Raw genomic sequence first — 8,959 nt, forward strand, 5'->3', positions numbered from 1 at the left:
GCTATGATCTTAAGTTTTTTTTCTCCTTTTTACCTTTTATCTTCATTTCTGATAGGTTGAGAGACTATCATTGAGTTTAATACTTCTTGTTGAGGTTCTGAAGGATCAACATCCTCACCAAAACAGCCAGGCTTATGTGAATAAATTGGCTGAAAAAAATGAGTCTATTTTAAAGATTATTACTGGGCCTGGATTGCTTGGTATTGCCATTTCAGACCATGCACCCCTCTTTCCAGATTTATATTCGTTTTTATTTATGTGTCTCTGTGTGGGTGAGTGCCACAGGTGTGTGGGTACCCACAGAGGCTAGAAGATGGTCAGATCCCTGGAGCTGGAGTTACAGGCAGTTGTGGGTCACCTAAGATGGGTGTTAGGACAGATCACCAGATCTCAGGTCTTCTGGACAAGCAGCAAGTGCTCTGAACTGTTGAGCCATCTCTCCAGTCCCAGATCATGCTGACCTGACCTTGTACAAATCTTCTGCGTGAAGTACCGGTTCTTGTGAGTTCACGTTCACCACTGCACTCTCACGTCTGGCAAAATATTGTTTCACTACAGACACCCACTCCCTATGGCTCCTAAAATCTCTCCACTTCTCTTCCATTCTTCAGTTTTCTATGCCTATAAAAACCAGCATCCATTCTCTTCTTTCCTCTTTGTGAATATCCCTAAATATTTTTTTTAATAAATCTCTATTTTGTCATTTTACTTGAGCTATTCATTTTGTTTTATGCATGTAAGACAAATTGCTAAATGGTCTTATTAATAAAAAAAAAAAAAAAACTTGCCAGGTGGTGGTGGCGCACGCCTTTAATCCCAGCACTCGGGAGGCAGAGGCAGGTGGATCTCTGTGAGTTCAAGGCCAGCCTGGTCTATAGAGGGAGACCCAGGGCAGGCACCAAAACACAGAGAAACCCTGTCTCAAAAAACCAAAAAAATAAAATAAAATCCGGAGCCAGATATTGGGGTGAAAACTGAGAGATCAGAGAAGCAGAAAGAAGCCAGCCATGTTCTTACCGCTAGAAATCCTCAGCCAAAGAGACCTGATTCCTGTCTACCCACGCCTATATGCCTTTCTGTTCTGCATCTCACTTCCTCTCTCTGCCCAGCTACATCACTTCCTGTCTGTCTGTACAGACCTCCACTACAGTTAGCTAGTGTTAGAATTTAAGGCCTGTGCCAACGCGCCGGGCTCTGTTCCCAGTGTGGCCTTGAACTCACAGAGATCTGAATGGATCCCTGCCTCCCGAATGCTAAGATTAAAGGCGTGTGCTACCACAGCCTGACTTTGTGTTTACTAGAGTGGCTGGCTTTTTCCTCTGATCCTCAGGTAAGCTTTATTAGGGTGCACGATATATTGAGGGACACAATACATCACCACATATGTGTGTGTTGCCTGCACATATATCTGTGTGGCATGTGCGTACTTGGTGCCCACAAGAGGATATCAGATGCGTGGGAGCTAGAGTTTCCATGTGGATGCTGGGAACCAAACCCGGGTTCTTTGCAAGAACCACTGAGCCACCTCACCACACTCCATTCCCAAGATCTTTCTGCGCACACAGACATCCAGCTAAAGATGCATGTTTCAGCCTCCTTTCAGTTCGTTGTTCCGTTTGGGCTTCAGCCAATGGGATGGGAGGAAGCAAGCATGTTGTTCACTGGTCTCCTTTGGCCCAATCCAATGCAATCAGAGAGTGGGGTGCATTAAGCGTGTATTTTGCAAATATTGCATCGGTGAATTCACACAAGCCACTTAAGTGCCAGGCACTAGGAAGTCACAGGTCATGAGTGTGTTGTTTTGTTATTGCTAAACAAGGTTTTTAATCTCAATTTATGTTCAAGTGGTGAAAGAATTTCCTAAATATTGGGAGCAACACCTACTTGAAATGATTAAAATGTAACCCAAGAACTTTTTTAAAATGGTGTTTAAAAACTCCACCTTAGCCTGGCGGTGGTGGCCCACGCCCTTAATCCTAGCACTCAGGAGGCAGAGGCAGGTGGAGCTCTGTGAGTTCGAGGCCAGCCTGGGCTACAGAGTGAGATCCAGGACAGGCACCAAAACTGCACAGAGAAACTGTGTCTCGAAAAAAACTAACTAACTAACTAAATATATAAATATATAAATAAATAAATAAATAAATAAATAAATAAATAAATAAATAAATAAATAAATAAATAAAATCTCCACCTATACCTGGGTGTGGTAGTGAATACTTTTAATCCCAGCACTTGGTATGCAGAGGCAAACAGATAGCTATGATTTTGAGGCTATTCTGATCATAGACACCTTCCAAAACAAACAAAATGCCCTCCTCCATCTCTAGGCATAGACGCTTGTGAATATTCTTTCAAATTCACAAGACACAGTGTGGTGGTTTGCATGAGAACGGCCCCCACAGCCTCGCATATTTGAATGCTTGGTTCGCAGGTGGTTGAACTGATTGTGAAGGGTCAGGCTGTGTGTGCCATGTTGGAAGAGGTGTATCATAGGAGGTGGAGTTCAACAGCCCAGACAATTCTCGGTTAGCTCTGTCTGCCTCCTCCTGGTGGGTCAGACAGTACCACACCTGCTGCCATGCTCCCCGCCATGGTGGCCATGGACACTAACCCTCTGCAACTGCAAGCCTCTAGTAAACTTGTTCCTCTATAAGCTGCCTTGGTCATGATGTATTATTACAGTAATAGAAAGATAACTAAGGTGTGTGTGTGTGTGTGTGTGTGTGTGTGTGTGTGTGTGTGTGTGTTTGTGTATATATGTGTGTGTGTATGTGTATATATGTGTGTGTATGTGTGCTTGTGTATATATGTGTGTGTTTGTGTATATATGTGTGTGTGTTTGTATATATGTGTGTGTATGTGTGTATATATGTGTGTATGTGTGTATATATGTGTGTATATGTGTGTGTGTTTGTATATATGTGTGTGTGTTTGTGTATATATGTGTGTGTATGTGTGTTTGTGTATATATGTGTGTGTATGTGTGTGTATTTGTGTATATGTGTGTGTGTGTGTTTGTGAATATATGTATGTGTATGTTAATCGAAAGGGGTGGGACTTGCTTGGGCTACCCATTTACAAGCATGAACTGTGAAGAGTTTGACTTGGATAAATTGTTGCAAAGGTCAAGTTAATCACACCATCCGCTCTTCCAACTCTAAATAACCTTGCACATGAAGGTTGGTTATGTTAACACTGTCAAGTAATTAGTTATTGACAGAGCTGAGAGTGCATAATTACTTATTACCTGAATGGAATACTGATGCCCGTCTGTGCTGATGAAGATCAGATAGACAGAGGAGCAGAATCACTTTTTCCAGGCTTCATTCTTAGTTTTCATCCCTAAGCCAAAAAAAAAAAAAGTCTTAAACATTTTTATCATGAAATAAAAATCTGTCCACTTTCCTGGTTCAGAACTTGAAGCCCTTGGGTTTGTGAGATGAATTCCTAAGCCTCTCAAAGAAAATTGGAGAAGCTTTTCTGAGGTCTAAAAAAATGCTAGATTCCAGCCAGTGACTCACCATATTAGTTCTCTGGCAACAAACTGACTGACATTGCTTGCCTGTGTTCTCCGGCGTTCCATAATTTTATTCTTAGGAGACCATGGCCATTTCTCCTAACTGAGAACTCACACTTGGTAAAACCCGGGTGATAATTATATGACGGCTCATTAACAAAGACGTCACTGTCCAGGTGAACAATTCTCTAATTAGTGTCTGGCTTCTGGTTTTACGCAGTGATGGATTTTATTTTTGCCTCTGTGGTTCCAAAAAGGATGGCATTATAAAGGTTTGTGCCAAAGGTGATTTAAACACTGGCCAATGGAAAATGCTTTGAAGTGCAGAGAGGGAGGCTAGGTTTGGGCATGACTTCATGACTTGCCCTTAGAAAGTCTTCATTTCTGTTTCTGGGCTACCTTATCAGTTCCCCAGAACCTTTTAGTCCCTAGAGGCCAGTTTCATTTGCATCCACTATTCCATCTATTCTTATTGCCAAAAAACACACTCTGAACTATGGGTATTAATATGGAAATACAGACATCCATTCATGAGAAGAATCTTTCCTTTGTGTTGTGTGGCTGATGCAGTTTGAGGTTTTCTAGAATTAAAAAAAAACACTTTTGAAAATCATGATGCATCATATTTGAGTCATAACTGCGAATCATAAAAGAAATTCAATGACCCATGGAGATTTGGGGAGGAAATGTTTATATCCACTAGAAATCACAGAAAAGTAAGCAAAAGGGACTGAGGAAGTGTTTGTCTCCTGACAGGTTTAATTACATTTATATTAGGGGAGGGGCATGTGTGAACCACAGCACATGTGTGGAGGTCAGGGGTCAACTTTCGGGAATCAGTTCTGTCCTTCCTCCATGGGAAGAACATTCCCATACAGGAGTCAGACTGAGGTCACTGAGCTTGTTGGCAAGTGCCTCTACTCACTGAGCCGTCTCGGCAACCCCACCCCCACCCCACCCCACCCCCGCTGAAATTAGAAAAGGGTGTCATGGGAGGAACTGGGGGAGAGGAAAATCATGATCAACGGCTATTGTATGAAAATAATTTTTTTCAATTAAAAAAAAGGGAGGCGTTTCATCTGTGAGTCGTAATCTGAGTATGTAGTCTCCCCCTTTTTGCCATAACCTGGATTCTATAAACGCACATGATGTAATTCTATGCAAGAGGCATTGGGAGAGAACCACCAGGAAGGAAAGGGCGGGGCCTGGGGAGGCCTTCCCCTCCTTCCTCGCCTTTGGATCCGTTTGCACATCCCTTGACTCCGAAATTCCGCTCCTGAGAGTGTATCTTAAAGAAGTAAAAGAACTTGGGAGATGGTTCCGAAGTTAAGAGCTTGGGAGACGGTTCCGAAGTTAAGAGCTTGGGAGATGGTTCCGAAGTTAAGAGCGTGAGCTGCTCTTGCAGATGACCTGAGTTGGGTTCCCAGCACCCAGCTCACAGCTCCAGGGGACCTGAAGCCTCTGGCTTCCGAGGGCACTGCACTCATGTACACACACACACAGACACACACAGACACACACAGACACACACACACACACACACACGCATACACATGGTTTAAAATAAAATCTTTCAAAGTCAAATCATCAGAGATGTAGGCAAAAATTTACATTCAAGGCCGTTCATCTCTGGATCATTTACTCTAATGAAAACTTCATTTTTAAAAAGACTAGGAAATCACTTTTAAGTATTTCTTTTAGTTTTTGAGATTGTAAGGTAATTATATCATTTTCCCCTTCCTTTCCTCCCTCCAAATCCTCCCATATACCCATACCCCTCCCCCCTCCAATGCATATATTTGTATGATGTTTTCAGGACTGACCATTTGGTTCTGGATAACCAATTGGCGTGAGCTTCCCTGGGGAAGGCTAGCTCTCCCTCTCCGCACACCAGTTGTCTGTAGATCTTTGTGTAGGGTTGAAGCTCCCGACAACTGAGGTTGAGGCTACAGGCGTTTGTTTCCCTGTCCACATGCGCACGTCCGTCCATTGCTGTCCTTGTGCAGTTCAGGTTTAAGCATGCTTGGTAAGATTCTGGTGTTGGTAAGATTCTGTGAGTGCGCAGCATCTGACATAGAACTACGAAATCTTCACCTCACTGTGTGCCTGCATGAGTAAGACCCAGATAGCGAGCTCTAGAAGGACCTGTCGTTTGTAGGGAGAGAGCTTCTTGAGACTTGATCAGTCCAATCCAGTGTCTGCTACTTCACGGATACTTCTAGTATCTACAACCCCTTAAAAAAAAAAAAAAAAAAAGCTAAGAAGTGCTAAAAACTCTTTTCTGGCTACAAGCATTTTGATAATCTCATTTAATTTTTACATCCGTCCCAGGAGGCTGATTGCGCTCACTATTTTCATTCTCATTTTGCCCAAGTCTCCCCAGCAAGGGGAGCCCTGGCTGGAGTGAAACCTTCTGGATTCCAAAACTGGGCTCTTTCCATTTATTGTATCAATTAACCTTTGTGAGGGAGAAGATTAAAGTCCTGACCCCTAGTGTGTGTGGTTTTATTTGATGGCTTGCGGTCTGGAGGAAGAGAGAAGGACAGTGTGAAGTCACCAGTTCTTAGAAGGAACTCTGTAAAAGGGGAGGGGAGAGGGGGAAAGGGAGGAGGGGGGAGGGAAGGGGGGAAGGGAAGGGAGGGGAGGGAAGGGGGGAAGAGCAAAGGAACATCCAAGCACACCAGACTCTTCATCTTCCTCTGGATTTTGTAGATGTTGTGGTTGGAATTAAGAGAATCTGAGCCGGACGTGGTGACTCAACTCCTGTAATCCCAGGGTTTGGGAGAAAAAAATAGGACCTGAATCTCAAGGCCAGCCTGGGCTACATAGGAAGTTTGAGGCTAGCCTGAGCTATCTGAGATCCTGCCTCGAAACAGCAGCAAAAAGCTGGGATGGTGATACATACCTGTGATCTCAGGATTTGGGAAGGGGAGGAAGCTTGATGAGGAGTTCAAGGGCATCCTTGACTACTTAGAGGTGCAGGCTACCTTAGCTATGTGAAGCCTAGACTCAAAAAAAAAAGGGGGGGGGGGCGGGGAGAAAAATCCGAGGAAAGTCGAAGAGCAGGGGACCCTGGCTCTGTGTGGCCCTGCATTTTGTGTGTGACATTGGGCCACATGCCAGAACCTGATGTGAAGTCCTGACCAAAAAAAAACAAAACAAAACAAAACAAAACCCTGAAGAGAAGAAGACAAATGGAACCAAGATGAAAGGTACTAGGTTCCCTCTGCCTAGGTGAGGTAGAGGACAGGGATGAAGGAGACACCGCGGCTACCCTTGTGCAAGATAAATGATGAGAGAGACCCGGAATGACAGAGAGCAGCTGCTGTTTCTCCAGCGCTCCCAGCTGCTCCGGCTGCTGGCTTTTCCGTCACCGGCTCCTTGGACACGCAGGCCAACAGAATTGATGGCCAAGGCTCTCTCAAGTGGCACTAACGCCTTTGCCAGGAGCAAGGTCCGTAAATATTGCTCAAGCAAGATGGAAAAGTGCCGAAAGGAACGACCTTGACCCAATAAAGACAGCATCAGGAGGGAGGGCTCACCGTAAGCTGGTAAGACCGTGTAGAGAGAGCCTTCCTTCAGCGGGGGGCTTTGTAGAGCTTGTCACTAGTCTCGGGCAGACCAGAGAAAAAGCACCACATAGCTAGTTTCTCTTTTAAGTGCACTGTGCTCGAAGGACATTCCTTTTTCTAGGATTATTCCCTTCTTGGTTTTGATGTGAACTATTCGTCTACGACATTGTACTGATAAAAGATGGTATCCCACCCCCCCCCACACACACAGTCTTCTTTTACCCACCACAAAATGAAATGTAACTGTATGTTACTGTCCAACTTTTTCGTTGTTGATGTTGTTTTGAGCTTTTGGTCCATGAGATTTCAAAATCTGGTACCCATTCTAAAGTCTGGAACTCCTTAAGAATTATTCATAAGGAAATAAACACAGAAGACAACTCGGGAAACTACATGTACCAGGATAAATCACACAGATTTCAAGATCAAATCAGGGCCCAGAGGTGGAGTAGACAACAGGATCTTCGACCCAAGTCATCATCACACTAAGCAGAAAAGAACTGAGTGGTCCGTTTCTGTCTGTCTTGGTTGTTTGGACTCTCTGTCCCTTTTGAAGACATAATGAAAGGGAGGGGATGACTCACCGAGCCTTGAGCATGCCCCATGGCTATCTCTAATACAGAATGCACAGCTGATGTGAAAAACTAAGGACTGCAAAAACTTTTCAGTTTTGCAAAATGCTAGCCAAGAGCCAGCTGGGAAGACGCTGGACCAAAGAGCCGTTCCCAGTGTTCACAAGAATAATAATGAAAGAAGCCAACAATAGCAGCTGTTTGCGGGGGCGGGGTGTGCAATGCAAAAGAAGGGTCAGGGAATAAGAGATCCAAACAAATGATGAAAACTCACCAGCAACGATCACACTGGAAGCCACGGATGCTCCCACACAGAGGAGCGTCCTCCACCCTCTGCCCGAGCGCTAGGACCCAGGCAGGAAACGAAGTGAGATCATTTAGGAAGACAGAAAGCTTGGACTTGGGTGTAGAAGAACAGGGTGGAAGATGTCTTGAATGTCAGATGAGTTTCAGACTCAGAATAACCTGAGTATGAGTAGAAAACCAGCAAATGAGATGTAAAGTTATTCACAGTCCCTGAAAATTGATAATATTCATTCATTTGTCCTATATGTATGATTTCCTGTGGAAAGAAAAAAAAAGAATGAGGAGTAGTTAGGGAAATTAACTATAATTTATTAAACACCAATTATGGAAGCCAGGTATGGTGGGGCACACCTTTAATCCCAGCGCTCAGGAGGCAAAGGCAGGCAGATTTTTGTGAGTTTGAGACCAGTTTGGACTATGTAGAGAGTTCCAGGCCAGTCAGAGTTACCTGGTGAGACCCTATCTTAAAAAAATAAATAAATAAAAAATCCCAACTGTAGGCCAGAAATCATGTCTGAAACTTTCTACATAGTATCTCCGGGTTTTCAAATGAGGCAGGGCCCTATTTTCCAGGTGACAGTACTGAACTGAGTGACAATAAGATGTGCTGTACTCCCAGTCTTAAATGTTCATGCATTAAAGTCTTACCCCTCAGGGTGACACTCTAGGAGTGTGGAGAAACTTTAGGAGATATTTGGGAGTCCTCAGAGGTTTCCTAGCAAGACCTTACTCAGGGTCAGAGAATCTGAGCTTGCTTTACCTAGCAGGGCTGCATAATGGGATGATTTGGCCACCAGAGTGGTTACCAGGTGTTTGGAAGGGTCTATGCATGGCTGTATGGTGTGCTTTGATCTAGCAAGGGAGAGGTCTTTTGCCTCGCCCCTTGGCATATTATAAAAAGCTCTTTTCTTTTTTTTGTTTTTTGTTTTGTTTTGTTTTTGAGACAAGGTTTCTCTGTGTAGCCCTGGCTGTCCTGGATCACACTCTGTAGA

General features: G+C 44.0%; 1 protein-coding gene across 3 annotated transcripts in view; it reads right to left on the reverse strand.

The window, feature by feature from the left end:
• The window catches only part of Cradd (CARD and death domain containing adaptor protein), a 196,740-nt gene extending 188,522 nt beyond the window's left edge, over positions 1-8,218 (reverse strand). For all 3 annotated transcript variants that reach the window (XM_076554661.1, XM_076554658.1, XM_076554659.1), the window contains exons 1-3: positions 7,936-8,218; positions 5,341-5,751; positions 3,248-3,342 (exon numbers count right to left, since the gene is read on the reverse strand). The gene's annotated coding sequence lies outside the window, so the exon portion shown is untranslated. The remainder of the gene's footprint in view (positions 1-3,247; positions 3,343-5,340; positions 5,752-7,935) is intronic.
• Between the last annotated feature and the right edge of the window lie 741 nt (positions 8,219-8,959).

The sequence above is a fragment of the Peromyscus maniculatus genome, chromosome 18 (assembly GCF_049852395.1).
Source record: "Peromyscus maniculatus bairdii isolate BWxNUB_F1_BW_parent chromosome 18, HU_Pman_BW_mat_3.1, whole genome shotgun sequence".
Taxonomy (NCBI): domain Eukaryota; kingdom Metazoa; phylum Chordata; class Mammalia; order Rodentia; family Cricetidae; genus Peromyscus; species Peromyscus maniculatus.